General features: G+C 43.0%; 1 pseudogene; it reads right to left on the bottom strand.

Moving 5' to 3' along the window:
- LOC108443991 overlaps nucleotides 1-22039 on the bottom strand; it is a 53404-nt pseudogene extending 31365 nt beyond the window's left edge.
- Between the last annotated feature and the right edge of the window lie 525 nt (nucleotides 22040-22564).

Genomic DNA, 22564 nt, shown 5'->3' with positions numbered 1-22564 from the left:
CACTTGTGTTAAAATTGTTGAATCCTGTTGATGAATCTGTGGTAAATAATGTATGTTCTGTTATCGGACTGTTCAAAATTTCCAGCTAAAGCGATTTGATGACCTGTGCAGAATGAACTGTGTCCATGTGTCCAAGTTGGGAAGCAGAATAACAGGTCTGTTATTTTTATTTTTATGAATAAAAATGCATTAAAAAACACCCGGTTATCATTTCATTTTAGTCTGTATTCTGCTTTTCACAGCCAAATCTAAAATGAAAATACTAAGACAAAAGAAAACACAAACTTCACTTTGGCTTTTCTTCATGAAACACAGAATACGTGTCAAAACTAAAATCAAAATGCAAAGTTTACTTTCTTATTTCTTTTTCATAGCGATCAGCTGCAAATCTGACAAAATTAAAATGGAAAATGAATAAATCAATAGAAAAGTGACAGTTTGTGATTGTTTTTGGTGCTGACGCGCTTTAACCATCAGATTGAAAAGGAAAATGAAAACAAACATCAGCACCACCTGCTGGAGATTCACTTTTCATTTTCCACTTTTCTGTTTCTTTTTCTAACTGACCAGCATGCAAATATATGTTAATTAGCACTAGGCGGGGCTGCAGGGTACGTTTTAGGACAGCCCCAGCCATCCAAGGAAAAACACGTCTCAGATCAGGTGACCAAATGGCCCCAGAGACATGGTATCAGACCAAACGGCCTCAGAAAAAACTGAAAATGTTAGTCACATTTATATCAAGATACACCATAGTTTTCTAAGTAATATGAACCAGTCTGTTCTTGACTGGGTTTGTGTTTGGTCTGATAACTTTTCTCTGAGGCTGTTTGTTCAGTTTCAATAGATCTGAGTCATGACGGTGATTTTTCTAGAGACTCGACGTCTTTTATCTTGAAGAATGATGGTGATTCTGATGCAGACGGCTGAGAATGTGCAAAAAAAGGTATGTTTTGATTTTATTTCTTCTGGGACTTGATGGTGTCTGAGATTCTTTGATATCTGAATAAACTGTCCAGGGCCTTTGGAAGAACAACGACCCACCAATGTTTACCACACCTATATTTTAGGGTTTCCAAGCTACTATCCCTGCAGTCCCGCAGGCAGGTATGTTTTTAGCGTAACCCAGCTTTGATCCATACTAGGCCGGATCAACACTAAGAATTCTTCATCAATCTAACTCTCACAAAACACTTTCAATCAACTTCTACATTGTTTCACTTTTTACAATGTAGTGTTTTTAGCATCCAAAATGGAAAAACCTGTGGTATGAGCTGAGGAGGAAAATCCACGGTATGGATCTCAGAATCTGAAGGATCTGGAGAAGTTTTGTGTAGAGGAATGTTCTCAGATCCCTTCATATGTATTCTGCAGTCTCATTACATGTTATAGAAGAAAACTCTGGGCTGTTATCTTTGCAAAGGGAGGGTGCTCAAAGTATTACATGACGGAGAGCCAACAATTGTGGCACAAATAGATTTGAGACAAATTATTTCATGTTAAGATTTATTTCCTTTCAATTACTTAAAACAGATTTGTGTTAATATTTTAATGTAACGTTAAGTTTTGTGTTCATGTCTTTAATTTGTATTGCCTGGTCTAAAAGTGAAGTTGGCTGGACAGCAGTGGCTGCTCTGCCCTAGTAAGTGTGAGTTAGCCAAACACTCAGCCAGCATGAGAAACACACCTGCTGATATCTATCAAATTAAAAATCCTGGTGAGGTCAGTGCTTGATGCTCATAACAACTTGTCTCACCACCTGACCACTACATGAATGAACAAAAATGGGACTGTCAATTGGGATGAGGATGTGAGAAAGTGCGACACTTGATGGAAAGCCAAATACAAGATTTGGGTCAATCCGTGGTGGATTGTCTGCAAAGATGAGATGTGCAAATAAAGGCCAAGTTTCAGCACCAGCAACCTCTGTGAAATGCGCTTCCTGTCATGCTGACCATATATCTACAGCCCCTACACCTGCATAGCACCCAGAGCAACCTTCATTTGCAGCCCACCATAAAGCACCCATTAAACTGGATTTTCCCAAATACAACTCCCCTGAAAATGGAGATTTTATTGACTTCATTGAAAGGTGTGAAGAATTTTTAGCAGTCCGACAGTCCACTAGGAGATGCTGAAATATTGGCTACGTTAACATCAGTTTTATCTGACACAGCAAAAGATTGGTGGCTTGCTGGAAAAAAGGCATATAATTACATGTAGTCAATTCAAAAAAGCATTTCTGCACTCTTTTCTACCTGAAGATCATGAAGAGGAAGTACAAGACAGATAAGTGCAAGACAGATAAGAAAAATGAAGCAAGGTTTGGATGAGTCCATATGTGCCTTTGTCTACAGGTACAGAACACTGTGGAAATCCTATATGAGTGAGAAAGACATTCTACAACTATTGTTGCCTGTTAAACTGAAGAATACTCTTATTTCAACTTTAGTATATATTGGCAGCACCTTTTATTTGATCCATCAGTCTTTGTGGCAGAAGTTGAAATGCAAAGGAAAGACTTGTCAATCTTTGCAGACTTTTACTCTGGCCTTGTATAGTCAGCCCTAGGCAAATCAGAATGGGTGTGCATGCTGCAAGGAGAAAATTACCCATTGCTGTTGTATGTCATGAGAGATGAAAACCTGACATTTCCCCTTGTGCTAGGACTGCAATTCCTTCTGATTCCTGGAATAAACATTGATTTCAGAAAATTTACCTATGCTTTAATGATGAAAGACGACACATCTCATGTTTTTTCTTGGCATGATGACACTGATGACTAACTGTTTCAGCTAATTTGATTTTAGTCCTGGACCAAGCAAATATTTCCCAAGCCACTGCTGAAACTGTCCACCAATTGGTAAGCCAGGCAGATGTGAGAAACATTGAAAAAAAGCAATTAGAACAACTAGTCTTTAATTGGTCTACCATATGTACCAATGTGCTAGGACACAATAAAGTGATCCAACATCACATACGGACAATGGATGAAGTTCCTGTTCGACAGAAAGCATATCCAGTCCCAGTAGCTAAACAGCAGTTTATTGAGCATGAGTTGACAAACATGCTGAATATGGGATCATATGACCATCCACTTCTCCTTAGGCTGCACCAGTGGTTTTTGGTCCCAAAAAAGGATCAAGGAAATAGACTCTGCATAGATTACCTGGCTTTAAATTCAAATAGGTTTCCCATGCCAGAAGTCTCAGAAATTTTATAATTGTTGCACAGAGCAACAGTTTTTAGTACTTTAGACCTGAAGAGTGGCTACTGTCAAGTTCACGTGTACAGACGATGGCATTCGCAGTAAAAAGACAATTTATATGAGTTTTTGCATCTCCCTTTGACCTCAGAAATGCCACAGCCACTTTTCAGTAATGAGTAATGTGTTTGTGTGTTGTGAGGCTTTTTATGCAGTGGTAGCTTCATCTTGATGTAGAGAAAGTGATGGACGGTAATACCTCATTCATCCATCCATCCATCCTCCACCGCTTATCCGAATCCGGGTCGCGGGGGCAGCAGCCTAAGCAAAGAGGCCCAGGCCTCCCTCTCCTCCGCCACCTCCTCCAGCTCTTCCGGTGGGATGCCGAGACATTCCAAAGACAGTCGAGAGATATAATTCTTCCAACATGTCCTGGGTCTTCCCCGGGGTCTCCTCCCCGTTGTCCATGTCTGGAACACCTCCCTAGGGAGGCGTCCAGAGGCCGTCCTTACCAGATGCCCGAACCACCTCAACTGGTGTCTCTCAACGTGGAGAAGCAACGGCTCTACTCTGAGCCTCTCCCGAATCGCCAAGCTTCTCACCTTATCTCTAAGGGAGAGCCTGGCGACCCTGCGGAGAAAGCTCATTTTGGCCGCTTGTATCCGCGATCTCATTCTTTCAGTCACTACCCAAAGCTCGCGACCATAGGTGAGAGTCGGAGCGTAGATTGACCGGTAAATCGACACCTTCGCTTTCTGGCTCAGCTCTCTCTTCACCATGACGGACTGGTATAGGGTCCGCATTAATGCAGACGCCAGGGCAATCCAAGTAAGTGGGGGAAGGGATAAAAGAAGCGTCTCACAGCAGTGTTCCTCTGGGGGAGATGTAATGTACCAGCCAAGGCCAAGGCCAGTGCTGATACGGGGAGCCGAAAGCAGATAAGAAAAGAGTTGCAGGCTTTGGGTGAGTAGCTGTAATTTTCACGGCAGTTCACCAAGTCCATTATGGTCACTCAAATGATCCATTTTCCTTTGCAAAGCCACCAACTTCTCCACGATGTTATCCAAGGTACGACCAACGGTGATAGTCTTGAGTGTTGACAGCTCTGCCCACCATGTCAATCATGTCGGACAGCTTTAGGGGGCCGTGGACAGCTGCCCTCATTCCGCGAATTTGATGATACACCAGGGCAATGTCTAATCAAATCAGCAAAACATCTGTGATCATGGTTCTGAATAGGTAGACATCCTCTATATCCTCCACGGAGAGAGCCGCCAGGCACACGACACGCCACCTCTCCCAAATGTCCATCGTGTAGCCAGCTGCAAATGTTCTGGCAGGACAGGCTGGTTCCCCAAACCAGAACTTCTCATCAAGAAGACGGTGTCAATTGCGTTGAGAGACCATTTGATCAAATCCATTTTTTAGGTTTGAAGAACAATGCAGAGAGAGTATCTCAGTAAAGAGCGTAGACAGTAGACACAGAAGCAAAGCAGGAAAGATAAGAGAGAGGAGAGGGAAAAAGTGCGACCGCCTATGTTGAGAACCAGAGAAGAGAAGATTGCGCACGATCTGCAAAAAGCAAATGTGAGATCCTGAGGCCACCATACTGGATGCCCTCCGCCACTTGGCTGTTCCGGGAAATTCTGTCCATAAAAGTTGTGAACAGAATCGGCGGAGTAAAACCCTGACTGGAAACCAGTCCGACTTACTGCTGTCTATACGAACCAAGCTCCTGCTCCATTTGTACAGGGACTGGATGGCCCGTAACAACGAGCCCCTCACCCTGTACTCCTGGAGCACTCCCCACAGAATCCCCCGTGGGACGCAGTCGAATGCCTTCTCCAAATCCACAAAACAAATGTAGACTGCTTAGGCAAACTCCCACGAACCCTCCAGGACCCTGGTGAAGATAAAAAGCTGGTCCAGTGTTCCACGACCTGGGCGAAACCCGCATTGTTCCTCTTGTATCTGAGATTCAACTATCAGTCGGACTCTCTTCTCCAGTACCCCTGCATAGACTTTACTGGGTAGGCTGAGAAGTGTGAACCCTGATAGTTGGAACACACCCTTCGGTCCCCTTTCTTAAAAAGCGGGACCACCACCCCAGTCTGCCATTCCCTAGATGTCCACGCGATGTTGCAGAGGCGTGTCAGCCAGGAAAGCCCTACAACATCCAGAGTCCTCAGGAATTCCGGGCGGATCTCATCCAACCCCGGTGCTCTGCCACTAAGGAGTTTTCCAACCACCTTGGTTACCTCAGCCCGAGTGATGGACGGACCCTCGATCAGATTTCCAAGCTCTGCCTCCTCTAAGGAAGGACCGTTGGTGGGATTGAGAAGATCCTTGAAGTGTTCCTTCTGCCGTCCAACGACGTCTCCAGTCGAAGTCAGGGGCCCCCCAGCCCTACTGTATACAATGTTAGTCGGGAACCGCTTGCCTCTCCTGAGGCACCTGACGGTTTGCCAGAACCTTCTCGGAGCCTGTCGATAGTCTTTCTCCATGGCCTCACCAAACTCCTCCCACACTCGAGTTTTTGCCACAGCCACCACCGAAGCCGCTATCTGGTTGGCCCTTCAGTACCCATCTTTTGCCTCCAGAGTCCCACAAGCCAACCAGGCCTGATAGGCCTCTTTCTTCAGCTTGACGGCTTCCTTTACCTGAGGTGTCCACCAACGGGTTCGGTGATTGCCGCCATGACAGGCATCTACGACTTTGCGGCCACTGTTCTGATCGGCGGCATCGACAATGGAGGCACGGAACAGGTCCCACTTGGACTCGATGTCACTGGCCTCCCTCGGTATGCAGTTGAAGCTTTGTCGGATGTGAGAGTTGAAGATCTTTCTGGTAGGTTCCTCTGCCAGACGTTCCCAACAAACCCTCACAACTTGTTTGGGCCTGCCAGGTCTGTCTGGTATTTTCCCCCACCATCTGATCCAACTCACCACGAGGTGGTGATCGGTTGACAGCTCCGGTTCTCTCTTTAACCGGGTGTCCAAAACACACGGTCACAAATCCGATGACACAACTACGAAGTCGATCAATGAACTGCGGCCTAAGGTGTCCTGCTATGTGCACTTATGCACACCTTAGGTTTGACTTGGTGGTCAGTAGAGGAAATTTTTCCATTTTATACTTCTCCTTTAGAAACAGTGTAAAAACAAAAGTGGTGGTTTTCCCCAAAAAACAAAACTGAAATCTGGTCTACAATCAGTTTCCTGTAGACTTTCACACCTGGAATATGTAATGGTTACTCATTACTTCTGATTTCCACCACAGCTCTTAGTGCACTTGTGTTCCTTTACAGTCTTTAAATACCTGAAACTCTTCCCACACTCTGAGCAGTGATACAGTTTCTCTCCTGTATGAATGCGCTGGTGGTCTTGGAGATGCCACTGTACAGTAAAACCTTTCCCACACTCTGAGCAATAATATGGTTTTACTCCTTTGTGAGTGCGCTGGTGCTTTTGGAGATGGCCTTGTTCAGTAAAACTCTTCCCACACTCTGAGCAGTGATACGGCTTCTCTCCTGTGTGAATGCGCTGGTGTGTTTTGAGATGACTCTGTGCAGCAAAACTCTGTCCACATTCCAAGCAGTAGTGATTTCTCTCCTTGCTCTGTTTCTGCATTTGTCTGTGAGATGTGTTCATGTGGGGGCTACCAGATGACGTTTGCTCAGTCCCAGAATGTCTTCTGGATACCATATTCTTATATAATCACCGGTTTCAGCGGCTTAACTTTCCTCTTGGTGGAATCTTCTTACATGTTTATGGAAACACATTTAAGCTGAGCAGGAAAGAGCAGAAGACGTGAAATCAACATCAATCATTTCTGTAAGAAAAAAAAAGAAAAGATAACTTATAGCCATAAAACAAAATCAGTCTTATTCAAATCAAGAAAAGGCAGAAAGTGTGAAGAAAACATAACTTCCATCCGATGTGGAAAAACCAATAACATAACACCCTCAAACTCTTTAAATACACACATAGACCAGTGAAGCTTTGATACCATGCCAACTTTGGAAATTGTAGGGTTAAACTGGATTTTTCTTTGGCTAAAAACACTGGGATTGTCTTAAACCCATGGTAAACAAAGTGATATAATTTTTCATCTAATGTATATTTTTGACTGAATGTAACTGGATACGCTGCCTTACAAGGTCATTAAAAAGCTTAAGATAAGAATTTTGTGTAACTTACAATAGGATGGACTTAAATAGTCAACCGTATAAAACCACACCCTCATGTTGTCCCTTTGTCTAAACGACCCAAAACCCCCTCCTTGATGGGTGACTGTCACTACCTTTTGTAATTAAACTAGGAGTGTTGTGGCTCAACCAGGAATCTACAGTCTCCCCCCATCTAGGAACCTGGATATCTCAGAGATATCTCCACAACAATGGCGTTGCTAGATTGGGGAGCTATAGATAACGCATTTTAAAACTGGTTAACCATTGGAGGTCATTACATGACAAAGGGACTACTCTTCACAGCCCCCACATCACCCAATCACAAAATGCAAACAAGATGAACACACAAGGGATGGGAAAAGTAAGACGTTTCAAGAAAAGTTAATAAAAGCAAATAAAATATATATATATATATATATATATATATATATATATATATATATATATATATATATTTACAACCTGTGGATGAAACCAGTCCTGCATGTTCGTTGATGTTCGGCTGAGATAAGAATTACTTTTAAAGAAGTACAGAGAAATGCTTGTGCTGTTTTTGATATTACAGAACATCAGAATTTAACATGGTTAAGTCTGATAAGCAGGGGTGTAGAGCAGGGCTGAATGTTTGGTTGAGCTGTATATTCTGTAGAGTGACTGAATGCAGTGAGGGAGGATGTCAGAGATTAAGGGCTGCTGATGTGGTGAAAAGCGAGGTTTGTTCGGATTCCTTTTAGTAAAAGTATGATCTGAGGGTGGTTAGCTGTGGTGTGTTGGGTCCATTGATAAGTTTTGTATTGAAATGTTCCCAGCTAAATAGACTGTTAAGGTGGAAGAGCGAATGGCTAGGTACGAACTGGCAAATGTGAGGAAAGCAGATGTCATTGAAAGATTTTCTGATGTGAACAGATTGCAGTGGAGTGTATGAAAGTGCTGGAAAGATTTCCATCCAGACCAACAGGTTGACAGGTTATGAAGGTCAACCGCGCTTAAGACTGTTTCTTGAGCTTGGAGGAGCAGCTGAAAGAAATGCTGGTCAGTTGAAGGATGGAGTGCCAAAAATCAGGGTGCAGAGGAATGATCTTAAAAGCGAAGACGATGTCAGCCTTGGCAAGCCATAGCATGAGACTATTGATGGATGGTCCTGAGCAGCCATAAGGGGCTGACAAAATGATGATGAGGCATTTCTTGCCAGAGCATTTACAAGTGGCAATACTGATAGGATTGACACAATAAGTGGGGAAGGGAGGAAAAGCAAAAGGACCCATCATAAAACCTTCCGAAACTTCTTTGGCCAAAATGGAAGACTGTGCGGAGGTTGTGACACGAAAGGGAAGAGGCAGGAAGCACAGCAAGTCCTGGAAAAAAGTCTAATATAAGGCCATCTGGCAAATAAGAGATGAAGGAATGATCAGAATGGAGGGATATGTTAGCAGCAAAAGCAAGGACATTGACAGGAATAGAAAGATGACATAGTAGTCTTTTGGGACCAAATTTAAGAGAATGAAGAGGACATTAAGATATGGAATGAGCTTGGCCACAATGAGAGCAGACATGGTGCAACTTGCATGAAGAAGAAAAACATACAGCAGAGCTGAAATTATCACAGACCATCTAGACCTCAAGGAAAAGTAGATGCCTGTGGCTTTCATGGGAACTGGATTTCGTAAAGATGGGGTGGGGGCTGCAGTGGGAGCAGAGAGTATGGCAGGGTTGGGAGTGGGTGGAGTAATGAGATTGCAGGAGGAAGCAGGGCAGAAGAGGGAAAGTAGAGGGAAAACGAGGAGTCAGTGAGGAGGGGCCGTCGCTGAGCTGGCAGTGACTGCAACTGGAGCAGGATGAGAAAATGAGGCAGAAGGGCAAGCAGGGAACGCCAGGAAAGACTGAAGAAACGGGTATGAAGAAAGGGGGAGGGACTGGTACAATGAGGGAATGGGGAGCGAAGATAAGGGGAGGGGTTGGCATAATGAAGGAAAGGGGAGGGATAATGAGGGAATGGAGAGAGATGATGAGGGAATGGGATGGCAGCACGGTGGCGTAGTGGGTAGCGCTGTCGCCTCACAGTGAGGAGGGTTTGACATGCCAATTGGCATATCCAATGCCCCTGGGTGTGAGTGACTGTCTGTCTGTCTGCCCTGCGATGGACTGGTGTATCCTGCCTTCTGCCCGATGACCACTGGGATAGGCTCCAGCACCCCCCGCGAACCTGACGGAGAAGCAGCTTAGAAAATGGATGGAGGAGGGAATGGGAAGGAATGATTAAGGTGTTGGGTTCTGATGATAAAGGGAGGGGTTGGGATGATAAAGGTTGAAGCTGGAAAGAAAAAGGAAAAGGCATAGCCAAAGGTGGGGCAGAAAAAGGCTGGGAAAAGACAGGGGGAGAGAAAAAACAGAAGAGGCACAGCATGCAATGGGCAAACAAGCTGCCTGGGAGCATGACTGGGACATCCGGCAGAGGGCAGCACTTCTCCTGAGGAGGCGTCCGGGGATCTGGTGATGTCATCACGCGCTGGGGCTGTAGGGAAGGCGATGCAGTCAGGCTGTGCTAGAGCAGCATTTGGTCCCAGCAGTAGCATGAAGCTGGGTTGGTGCAAAATTTTGGCACAACTAAGTGAAGTGAAGGAATGGATTGAGAATTTAGAAGAAGCTGGATTCAAGAAGTCGTTTTAGGCATGGTCTTTCCTCAAACTTCAGTTATGCCATGACTCCATTTCAATTTCAGTGTACATATAAAAAAATCTAATTACAACTCAACACAACTCAATAAACAATATAATCGATAGTGACAGCCTGTTTTCAGTAAAGTTATGAACATGTTGGATAGGAGAATACAGTTAAGACAATGGGTTTGTTCCTGAATTCCTGCTGCAGCACCAACCATTGCATGTATTTGTTCAGTTCTATCAGTGTAATGTGGCGACAGAGTACCAGATGTGTGCGGATGAGAGACAAAGGTGGTTTATTAGAAATAAACCAACTGTAGTCAAAATGGGGCAAAACATAAACAACAGTCAGAGTCCAGGCAAAAAGTCAAAACACAGATCCAATCAAACAAGCAAAGGTACCAGGGGATGAGTCAGAAATGGAAAACAAAACAAATCAAGCTAAAGGCCAAACCACACTGAATCAATCAGAACAGGTAGGTAATCAGTAGTTTCAGAGAAACAATACTTTGCAGTGAGACCAGGCTTATGTACTCCATCCGGCATATGACCACACACACACACAGGTGAGAAACATTCAATAATCAAGAGATTGAGATCTCTGATAGGAGCGCTTGCTAGAGTTTGAAGTCACAAGAGAATCCACAGTATCCTGGGTAATAGAGTTCTCTTGTTTGCCAGAGTCCGAGAGAAGATGGTCAGTCACCTGATCTCCCAGAGCATTCTGGGAGATGAAGTCTGTATCCTCCATAGAAGGATCCGAATGCTTGACAATCAGTAGTACACCTGATTCAGTTAAAGTAGAAACTGGATGGTTAGTGTACATAATGAGCTTCCTTAATGACATCTTTGGGAATGTTATGCTAACACATTCCCCTAACACAATTCACTATGTTTTGTATATTTGGATTGATCATAAAGATTCAGTTCACAATTCAGTTGTTAACCACAGCAATGATGAACTGTAAGAAATTTAAGTTATTAGACTTCCAACATTTGTATCAAGGCCCAATGGATACATAAACTGTAACATTCCAGAAATTATTTGTTAAGAGGCTTGTAGTTACATTAACACTTAACAAAATTTGCTGGAATTGTTCTATACTGTAGTATTTTATACTGTTTGAACTAACTTTAAAAAATGCTCGGTTGAAAAAATAATGATGTTCAATAATCTTTTTCCTTTATGAATTCACTTTGCTAAAAACATTCATAACTGAATGATTTGTGAACAATTGTGTGGCATATGGAAGTGTAGAGTGCTTGCCCAGGCCAGGGACTGAATCCCAGTCTAGAGTACAGAAAGCAGATGTGTTACCAACTACACTATACCAACCACGATTCTGGAATGGATCTAGTGCAACTCCAATAAATCAGTGTAGGACTCATTCAAGAGACAGCTGCAGTATCAACTTGAGCTTGGCAAGGTCCATGCCACATTTGGATAAAACAGTACCATTACTGGGCAGGTGCAAAAAGACACCAGGCCAGCTCTGCTTTGAGGATCCGGACTGGATGCAATACCACATTGGGCCCTTATCAGATGCTGTGAATGTTTATTGTCTGGGTAATTAAATCTTAGTTAGCTTTTGACAGTTTCTAATTGGGAGCAACAGAATCATTACAATTCACAAGGAAAACCCTTTCAATAGCTGAAAATTTAGCAAAAAATCACTCAACGATTGAGCTACTGCATGGCACTGTCGACACAGGACAGAAGCAGAGTCTTTTATGAAAATCCATTTCTCTGGTTCAGAGCGTAGTATGGGCATGATACTTGAACTCTCAGTGTGGCCATAAAGATTTCTTGCCTTTTATGGATAGGTCTGAATTAATAATAATTAGAGAAGGTAGCTATTAAATGTTAGATGTTTTCATCATATCATGGCTTACTTCACACAAAATGAAGCGATGTAGATTTCTTTAGGTGGATTCACAACTCCCAGGAGCGTTTATGGTGTGAAGTTGGATTTGAGAAAGGGTAAATGACCTTTGGTGGTGGTTTAAATAAATAAATTGTGCTTGGAAACATTAAAATGGACCAGTTAATTACTAAACAGTGAATTTCAAAAGAAGAATAGACGGAAGTTTAATAGGATTTTTCAAGTTTACAGGAACATAAAAAAGTAATAGAGAACAAGAACAATAATACAGAAAATGGAGAACAATAATCTCAACAGGTCAACATATTGCCTCACATATTGCATATTATTGAACGTAGAGCCTCTTGATTTTTATATACATATAAAACACATTTTGACGGTATCTGAAGTACCACATCTCATTCTGTGCATAAGCTTGACTTGTTGTTTAGTACAGAAAGACATAATGGTTATGTTTTACAAAAAGTGTAAAGCAACAAGTGGTTTCCTGCAAACTTTTAATCCCAGAATGTGTTATAGTTACACTTATTACTCCTGGTTTCCACCACAGCTCGTGCACTTGCGCGTCTTTACAGTCTTTGAAAACGTGAAACTCTTCCCACACTCTGAGCAGCGATACGGTTTCTCTCCTGTGTGGACGCGCTGGTGTATATTGAGAGCACTCTGTTGAGTAAACCTCTGTCCACACTCTGAGCAGTGATACGGTTTCTCTCCTGTGTGGACGCGCTGGTGTGTTTTGAGATTACTCTGTTGAGTAAAACTCTGTCCACAAACTGAACAGTGGTATGGTTTTACTCCTCTGTGAATGCGCTGGTGTGTTTTGAGATGACTCTGTCGATTAAAACGCTGTCCACACTCTGAGCAGTGATACGGCTTCTCTCCTGTGTGGATGCGCTGGTGTGTTTGAAGATGGTACTGTTTAGTAAAACTTTTCCCACACTCTGAGCATTGATACGGCCTCTCTCCTGTGTGAATGTGCTGATGCTGTTCAAGATGAGTCTTTTGAGTAAAACTCTTCCCACAATCTGAGCAGTGATATGGCTTCTCTCCTGTGTGAATACGCTTGTGTGTTTGGAGATTAATCTGTGCAGTAAAACTCTTCCCACACTCTGAGCAGTGATACGGTTTCTCTGCTGTGTGAGTGCGCTGGTGTATTTTGAGTTTACTCAGTTCAATAAAACTCTTCCCACATTCTGAGCAGTGATACGGCTTCTCTCCTGTGTGAATGCGCTGGTGTATTTTGAAATTACTCTGTGTAGTAAAACTCTTCCAACATGCAGAGCAGTGATACGGCTTCAATCCTGTGTGAATGTGCTGGTGCTGTTCAAGATTGCTCTTTTGAATAAAACTCTTCCCACACTCTGAGCAGTGATACGGTTTCTCTCCTGTATGAATGCGCTGGTGTGTTTGGAGATTACTCTTTTTAGTAAAACTCTTCCCACACTCTGAGCACTGATATGGTTTCTCTCCTGTGTGGATGCGCTGATGTATTTTGAGTTTACTCTGTCTAGTAAAACTCTTCCCACACTCTGAGCACTGATGGGGCTTCTCTCCGGTGTGAATGTGCTGGTGCTGTCGGAGGGTCCTCTGTTCAGTAAAACCCTTCCCACAGTCTGAGCAGTGATACGGCTTCTCTGCTTTGTGGATGCGCTGGTGTGTTTTGAGAGCACGCTGTGCAGTAAAACTGTTTCCACATTCCAACCAGGAGTGATTTCGTTCTTTGCTGTGTTTCTGTGTTTGTGTGCGAGATGTGTTCATGTGGGGGCTACCAGATGATGTTTGCAAAGCACTAGAATGTCTTCTGGATGCCATATTCTTATATAATCACCTGTTTCAGCAGCTCAACTTTTCTCTTGGTGGAATGTCCTGTGATGTCTAAAGAAGCACATTTAAGCTGAATAGGCCAGGGCAGGAGAAGACTTGAAACAGGACATTGTTCATTTCTGAAAAAAAGAAGAATATATTTAATTTCCAATGCAACAAAACTAGTCTAATCCAAATCAAGAATTAAATCTACTGGCAGACAGTTGAAGGAAATAACTTCCATCTGATGAGGAAAAGCCAATAATCGAACTACTCAAACTTAAATGCACACATAGACCACTGGCTGTAGAGGACCGAAAATGGGTGAATGATCTCAATCTGTTTTTCAGTAAATTTGATCACTCACCTCCTGCAACGCCACAGATGGAGAGTATGAGAGATATGAGAGTCCCATAACCTTGAAAAACACTCTTGTATGGTACCAGTGCCAAAGACGCAACAACTAAAGGACCTCAGCAGCTACAGGCCGGTAGCAGTGGTGTTGCACATGATGAAAACGCTAGAAAGGCTGGTCCTTGCCCATCTCTGCCCTCTGGTGAGCTCATCTATGGACCACTACAGTTTGCCTATCAACCTGGCACTGGAATGGATGATGCGGTCATCTATCTCCTACAGAGTTCTTTCTCACCTGGAGGAGCCTGGCAACGCTGTAAGAATCGTGTTCTTTGATTTCTCCAATGCCTTCAAAACCATGGAGCCTAGGCTCCTGAAGAACAAGCGGGAGAACACAGGGGTTCATCACTGCCAATCAATTTGAATTGTGGACTACCTCACCAATCGACCACAATATGTGAAGGCACAAGACAGGGACCCCACATTGTTGGGACTATTACTCTTCACCATGTAAACTGCAGACTTCATATACAGCTCAACTTACCATCTACATAAGTTTTCTGATGATTCATCAATCATCGAACTAATTACAGATGAAGACAACAAAGAGTTCAAAGAACTGATCGAGGACATTGTGGATTGGTATATGAGCAACCACCTCCAGATCAATGTGAGAAGACCAAGGAGACACAGTCACCTCCCTCCACCAGTGAACATCCAGGGAATGGACATTGAGAGAGTGGACTCATAAGTGCCTGGATTTTTACCTCAAGAACAGACTGGACTGATCAGATAACACTAGTGCACTTTACAGGAAAGGCCAGCGCAGACTCTACCTGCTTAGGAGACTGAGGTCATTTGGAGTGCGGGGGGCACTCCTGAGGACCGTTTCTGACACCGTGCTGGCATCAGCCATCTTCTATGGGGTGGTCTGCTGAGGTAGCAGCACATCAACTGCAGATAGGAAGAGACTTGACAGATTCATTAAGTGGGCCATCTCTGTCCTGTGAAGCCCCTTAGACCTAATGCAGGTGGTAGGGAGACAGGAGGATGTTAGCCAGACTAGCATCGATGCAAGACAACAGGTCCCACCCCATGAAAGACTCTGGCAGTGCTGGGTAGCTCCTTCAGTGACCAGCTGCTTCACCCCAAGATTATAAAGGAGCACTACTGCAGGTTCTTCTTTCCTGCTGCTGTTAGACCGTACAACCAGCACTGCTCCCAGTATAACCCTTCTTCACCTCACTTTAGACCTCACACAACTACAGCACATAAACTGAATTCATCACCCTTTCCTGTGTGCAATATAATCAATACTCCATGTGGAACACTTGTAAATGATCACTGCTGTTTCTGACCCACTTGTACCAGTACAACACAAAATAACACCACCACCATGTCAGTGTTACTGCAGTGCTGAGAATGATCCACCACCCAATGCTCTGTGGGGGTCCTGACCATAAAACATGGTAAAAGGGGGCTAAGAAAGTATGCAGAGAAACAGTTGGACTACAGTCTGTAACTGTAGAACTACAAAATGCACCTATATAGTAAGTGCACCTACACATTGTTAATTACTTAACAAGGTTTACAGTTGTGAGGTCAGACATGTGATGAGAGATGTTGGATGAGAAGACCTGGCTCACAGGCTCCACTCTAATTCATGCCAAAAGTGCTCTATTGGGTTGAGGTCAGGACTCTTTGCAGGCCAGTCAAGTTCTTCCACACCAAACTGGCTCATCCATGTCTTTATGGACCTGCTTTGTGCTCTGGTGCGCAGTCATGTTGGAACAGGAAGGGGCCGTCCCCAAACTGTTCCCGCAAAGTTGGGAGCATGAAATTGTCCAAAATGTGAAGCATTAAGAGTTCCTTTCACTGGAACGAAGGGGCCGAGCCCAACTCCTGAAAAACGGCACATCATAATTCGCATCATAGATGTGCAGCTGACAAATCTGCAGCAACTACGTGATTTTTCATTTTCATGTCAGCAAATCGTTTAAAAATGCCACATACATATCTTTAAGTGAGTAGCTATATGGTGTTGACCGGTGATGAGCACAGACTTGGTAAATTAGGCCTAAAATAATACAAAGGCTTGCATTGCGGGCTGCAAGTGTAAATAGACTGAAGGAAGAAAGCTTCAATACTTTAATGAAAAATTATTAAAAATGTATTAATTAAAATGTTTTATATTATATATAAATGAAACTCCATGACTACAACACAAATATAGCCATTTTATTTACTATCCAATGAAACTACATTTGTCTTCTGAGTTTTATATGGAATGCTGCTGATAATGAAATCTGAACTGTTGCTTCTCTTTTTCTTAGGGGATTAAAATTCAGAGACTTTTTTGCCTTACAACACCTGGCATGTTCCTCTCCAGCATGAATGTATTTATAAAAATGCTTTAAATGAAAATCTTCTCAAAACTGACATAAAACAATGTCTCACACATCAGGCAATGAATTCATTACCACTTCATGTAATAAACATCTGTGACAGAACATTTAGAGCAGGGTGTCCAAACTTATCCACAAACGGCTTATGTGGCTGTGTTTTTATTCTCACAATGCAGGAGCTCACATGACCAATTTAAACACTGCAATCAAATGATTAGAGTCATGTGTGGTCCTGTTGGTTTTGAATGAAAACCAGGAGTTAAAGCAGCGCTTTGGGGATTAGATTGGACACCACTGTTTCAGAGAAATTATACTCTTGAAGGTGTCTGGTACCTCTCACCACCACTGTGAACAATTCTGACTCTAAATTTATCAAGAACGGAACAAGTCACACTAAATGACTCTGTTTATTATCTTAACCATTTAATAATGCAGATTTTTTTTTAAAAAGTGGCAGAATTACCCTTCAAGTATTGCAACAGTGAGGCAGGTGGGGATGCCAAGGCCCAGGATCTCAGAGAACTTCTCCATGACCTCCAACCAGAAACGATGGATATAAGGACAACAACTGTGACAGTAACTGTATGTTGAGTCAGTTGAGTCAAGCTGAAGATATGAAGTGTGTTGTTGATTGGAATTATGGGGTTGTTCCATAAAGAACTGAGTACAGAAGGAAAAAAACATAAAATTGAGGATTTCATTACATTTTGAGCAGTTAGTGTGGAAATCTGCACACTAAATGTGCAAGAAAGCGACAATGAGAGAGAGGCATAAACAGGACAGAGAAAGAAAGACAACATCATCAAACTCAGATGCTACAGAGAAAGAGTTGTTTTTGTTATATAAAATCAGATCCACAAGTATTTAGACAGTGATTTTTTTGCCTCTGTACACCACCACAATGGAACTGAAATGAAGCAGTCCTGTGACTGCAGCTGCCGAACTCCACCAGTGGAGTTTGGTCAGACCCTTCGCCAGCAGATGCTCCGTCTTTTTTAGGCTCACAAAGTGAAGGCTCATGCCTGACAAATGGACCTCAGAAGAGGTGGTGGAGCATGCTGCCATGGAGAAGTTTCTGGGAGCCCTTCCCCCTGTGCTCAGAAGGGCTGTGGCTATGAAAACTGAAATGGGGGAGGCTTCAGTGCGTGCAGAGAATGCTCAGAGCATGTGTCACCTCGAGTGACATGACCCCCCCCCCCCTCCACCATGAACAAGCCCTATCTCGTCGCAACCCAGAGAGAGAGCTCTGACAACGAGAGAGAACACCTCCTCTGCATCAGAGTGCCCCGCATAGTGCCCTCAATGTGCCCATGCTAACCGAACCTGATCTGGAGTGAGCCCTTCCAAAGCCTGGCTAGCCAGCTGCAGCCTCCACAGGGAGAGTAAGACTGACAGTAGACCCTCATGACAATGTCCAGCAAAGCCCCGCCCCAAGTCAGGGGGAGGGTGAGTTCGCAAAAGAACAGCGAGAGGATGAGCGGCTAAAAAGAGCTTGGAAACTGTGATGTCAATTGACTGTGCCTCACTCACATTGGCCACTTCCCAGTACTTACTTTGCTGTCAAAGACAATCTTATATGCTATGTCCGTCATCTCCCTGAGGGTACACAGGCGTCAGTAGTACTCCCTAGGTCTCGTTTAAATGCAGCAATGCATTTAGTGCACCATCATCCATTGGGGTGTGTGTGACGATGCTTCGCCGAACTCCGTGAGGAGACACGAAGTCACCGGGTAGGTTGTAGCTGAATGGGTTTGAGGAATGGAGATGCAGGCTGAAGATGGACCGACTCGGAATGATTCTTTGCAAACACTGGCGTGATTTATTTACAAAAGTGAAAACACAAAAGAAAACTGTACAAACACAAAATAAACAATGGTTAAACTGTTGACCTGACTCAATAGCAGCACAGGTACGTATAAGTAGTCTTAGGCCGCAAGGCCATAAGACTAAATTGTCTAGCTTTGCTCTACTCCTCAATCTCCTCACAATCTGAGGTGAGTATCTGAGCTAACCTCCTCCCAGAACCTTTCCCTCACTTCTTATAGGGTTAGCCCCGCCCCTGCATTACCTGAGCTCTTCCATTCTCCTCAGCAGGGGTGTTGCTGTCCCACAAGAGTGGATTAAAAACAAGGATAAATAAAAGCACAACCGATATTACAAGGCCTCAAGATCCCATTATCGATAAAAGTGTCTAGCTGCAATATACACATTTGCTACGCTGTCTTACTCCACTTTCTGTGACATAGGTTACCGACATCACCCCTCTCATGAGCTAGCCGTGGGCCCTTCGGCACATTCATGAGTGAGCTCTTTCTGCTCTGCCTCCCTTTTGCTGCCTCTGCAAGGTAACTCAACAGGTGAGTATCACAGGTAGGTGTTCAGGTAAGTATTGCACACACACACACACACAGACACAATCTCTGGTGATGGGCAACGCATCTGCCTCAACACAGTGTGGTGAATGAAAATACCTTAGCACATATCCTGCATCATTTTAACTGGCCCTCTGTTCAAGCCGAAGTAAAACCTTCTGTTAATTTTGCGTCAAATGTCAGCTCGCATCCCCAAAGAAGCCACCTCCTGCCCAGTTAATTCCGCTCCCTATCATCTGAGTTCCTTTTGAGTGGATAAGAATGGATATAGTAGGCACACTGCTGAAATACAGATGAGGACATGAATATTGCTGATAGGGAATTATGTAACACGCTACCCATGAAGCACACAATAGTGTGGTTAGGCAGCGACCCTACCGTGTCCCCTAAGCAAGACAGGACATGGGGATTCTGTAATGACTTCTGAAAACTTAACAAGGTCTCCCATTTCGACTTATAATTTGGACGATCTCTTTGACCGCTTGGGTAAAGCCTGTTTATCTCCACTTTGAACCTTACCAAAGGCTACTAGGAGGTGGCGCTCTCACCTCAGGCTTGGCCAAAGACAGATTTTTCCACCCCTAGTGGTCATTGGCATTACAGGGTTCTCCTGTTTGGGCTCCTTGGAGCCTCCACTATGTTCCAGTGCCTCATGGACATACTTCTACGGCCCCACCAGACCTTCACGTGATGTCATCATTCACTCCAGTTCCTGGGCTGAACACTTGTTACATTACATTACATTACATTACATTTAGCAGACGCTTTTATCCAAAGCGACTTACAAATAATGTGGTACATAGAACAAACAAGTTGGGACTCACGGCCAATTTTGATAGGCCTTTCATTCTGCAGACGGATGCATCAGAGCAGGGCCTCAGGGCACTTCTAGCACAAGAATTCAATGCAGAAGACCATCCATTACCGTACATCAACCGTAAGCTCAACTCTGGAGCAACACTATGCTGCCCTGGAACCTAAAGCTCTCACCATCAAACGGGCCATTTGATGAGTTGATAATCTATCTTACTGATAGGCATTTCACTTTTATTACTAATCATGTTCCATTACAACGGCTGCCCAAGACTAAGGCTAATGCCCCACACACCTCTTTTGGCAAATGTGTCTCTAAGAGTCTTTCAATTCTTGTTTGGGGGTTTTTATCTGTTCTTGCTTATAAAAGTTTTTCAGTTCTGTGAGACTGTTGGGCAGTCAAACATACACTGCTATTTTAAGGTCCATCTCTATATTTTGGATGATGTTTAGGTCACTGCAAAACCTTCAAGCTTGTGCGTCTTGAAGTAGTCCACTGTAGATTTTGTGGTGTGTTTAGGATCATTATCCTGTTGTATAAATCATCCTCTTTACATCATCAGTTTTTTTTTTTATAGATGGTGTGGTGTTTGGTTCCAGATTTTGCAGGTATTTAACTGAATCCAATCCTCCCTCTACCAATTAAATGTTCCCTGTGCCACACTGCACACTTTTTGCCAAAGACGTTCCATTTTAACTTCATTAACTTCAACTTAATCTATAATGCATTAGGGTGGTTTAGACAGTGCACCGCAAAGTTCTGATGCTGAATTTTGTGGTGAGGATGCACGAATGCTTTTCTGCTGTTAATTCTACCATGAAGGTCATATGTGTGTAGGTGTTGCTGCACAAGACAATAACACACTAATCTTGCTTAAAACATTGAAAATATTTCATCTTTAATGTTATGCCTTTCAGAGATCAGTTCATCTTCTACTAACTCTTCCTATTAAGAGATAGTTGGGGCACTGCTGGTCAACCTTGTCATTTAGCACAAAACGGGTACAGGACATTGCTTCAGCATCATCACCACAAGTGGCACATACACAATAGTCAGGCTGCAGGATGTGCAAAGTCAAGTAAGGCAAATTATATCAAATACATCATGCTACAACTTTTTTTTCTTGATACAAAGGAAAACTTGCACAGCTCTCACATTACATGATGAATCTACAAGAGAAATCTGTCTGCTCATCATAATATTTCTGATTTATTTAAGTTACAAAACCCTAAAATACTTGACTGAAGTAAAAAATCAGCTGTCGGACCTAATAGTTCAAACAACCATGTGTACACTGTAATGTAAACATGTTTGTTAAATTGTGATTTAGTTAGCCACTGATGTTAAAAAGGCAAAACAAAACTTAAGTGTAAAAAAATAGATTTTATAAATATAAGACATTAACATACTGACATTAACACAACCATAAGGCACTACTTATTTCTTACTGACAAATCTTACTTAGACACCAAACTTTACATGATGTGTAGTGTTAAATGTCTAGTAAAGAATTAGAGTTACTAGTGTGAAATTTGAAAACTGATCATGGTCAGATTGAATGATAGTCAGCACAAACAATCACAGTCAGGAGATTATGTAAAAATTGTGAGAGGCCAGGCTTACACAAGAATTCACTAAAAGACATTACATCCAAAAAAGATATTCCTACATATTACATTCTTAAATCAAAGAACCACTACATCAAAGATTAACTAAGGCCTTTTTTTTATTTTAATACTGAAGTCCCACTCTGTGATGCTGCTATGGCAACGGCCCTAATGACTACTAAACAAACAAAAAAAAAACTCTTTTCACCTCGAACACCAATGAACGTGTATTTAATTGTGCTGAGGTACTGTTTCTTGTTAAGACCACAAAGAAATGCAGGAACAATCACTGGATCACATGATCAACTGCTGCGCCAGTGTATAAATCCACTTTAAGCTTCGCGTATTCTTATAAAAAACACCTCCATATCAGACACAGAAAGAGAAAAGCCACATCTGCTGCTCCTCAGACATACAGCCCCCTTCACAAACTACCACTGAGACACCCAAACGAAGACATTTACATTCCCTATCTGAACATTTCAGACGGTACACATTAATAAACACCCGGCAGTGAAGACACACACAAGTTCCCCAAACCACAGCGGCTCCTCCTCTAAACCCCTGCCAGGACGAGCAGCACCTCCATCAGTGAGGCTCTAACAGACATTTAAAAACCACTCATCAGTCAGTTGCGCTGAACTATAAGGACTGAAAGCAGCTATAAAGCAGCACTTACAGCTCTTTAACCTCAGACTGAGTCTCCGCTTCAGAGCTTCCACCCAAACACAACACGCTGTGGGAAGACAGCAACAGACCACAACCGGAGGATATTTTTCAAATAAAAGTTTCTAGCGCTCAGTAGTTTTAGTTCATAATAATGAATGTGCATATTAATAATTAACTCTAAAATGTTATAAACACTTTATGGTTTTATATTAAACCAGCATCACTGCCACATTTAGGAGTCTCTCATACATTTATCTTCATATCTTTCACTTTTTAGTGCTTTTATGTATGATAAAGGAAGGACCTAGTTTGTTCTTTTGTTTGTTTTTCATTGTTATTAATAAGTTGTGAATATTTTATCTTGGTTATATAAATATATATTGGTTATATAAATAAATATTGGTTGTGTGCTCTGGGGTAAAAACTGTTTTTTAATCTGTTTGTCCGGGATGAGATGGACCTAAAGCTTTTATCAGAGGGCAGTAGATCGAGCAGATGATGCCCCGGGTGAGATGTGTCCTTCAGGATGTTGGCTGTCCTGCTGAGGCAGCGGGAGCTGAACAGGTCCTCCAGGCAGGGCAGTGGGCAGCTGATGATCTTCTG

This window comes from Pygocentrus nattereri, chromosome 22, assembly GCF_015220715.1.
Source record: "Pygocentrus nattereri isolate fPygNat1 chromosome 22, fPygNat1.pri, whole genome shotgun sequence".
Lineage (NCBI taxonomy): Eukaryota > Metazoa > Chordata > Actinopteri > Characiformes > Serrasalmidae > Pygocentrus > Pygocentrus nattereri.
Note: the sequence above shows the minus strand (reverse complement) of the source record. Positions and strands in the feature narration are given on the sequence as shown.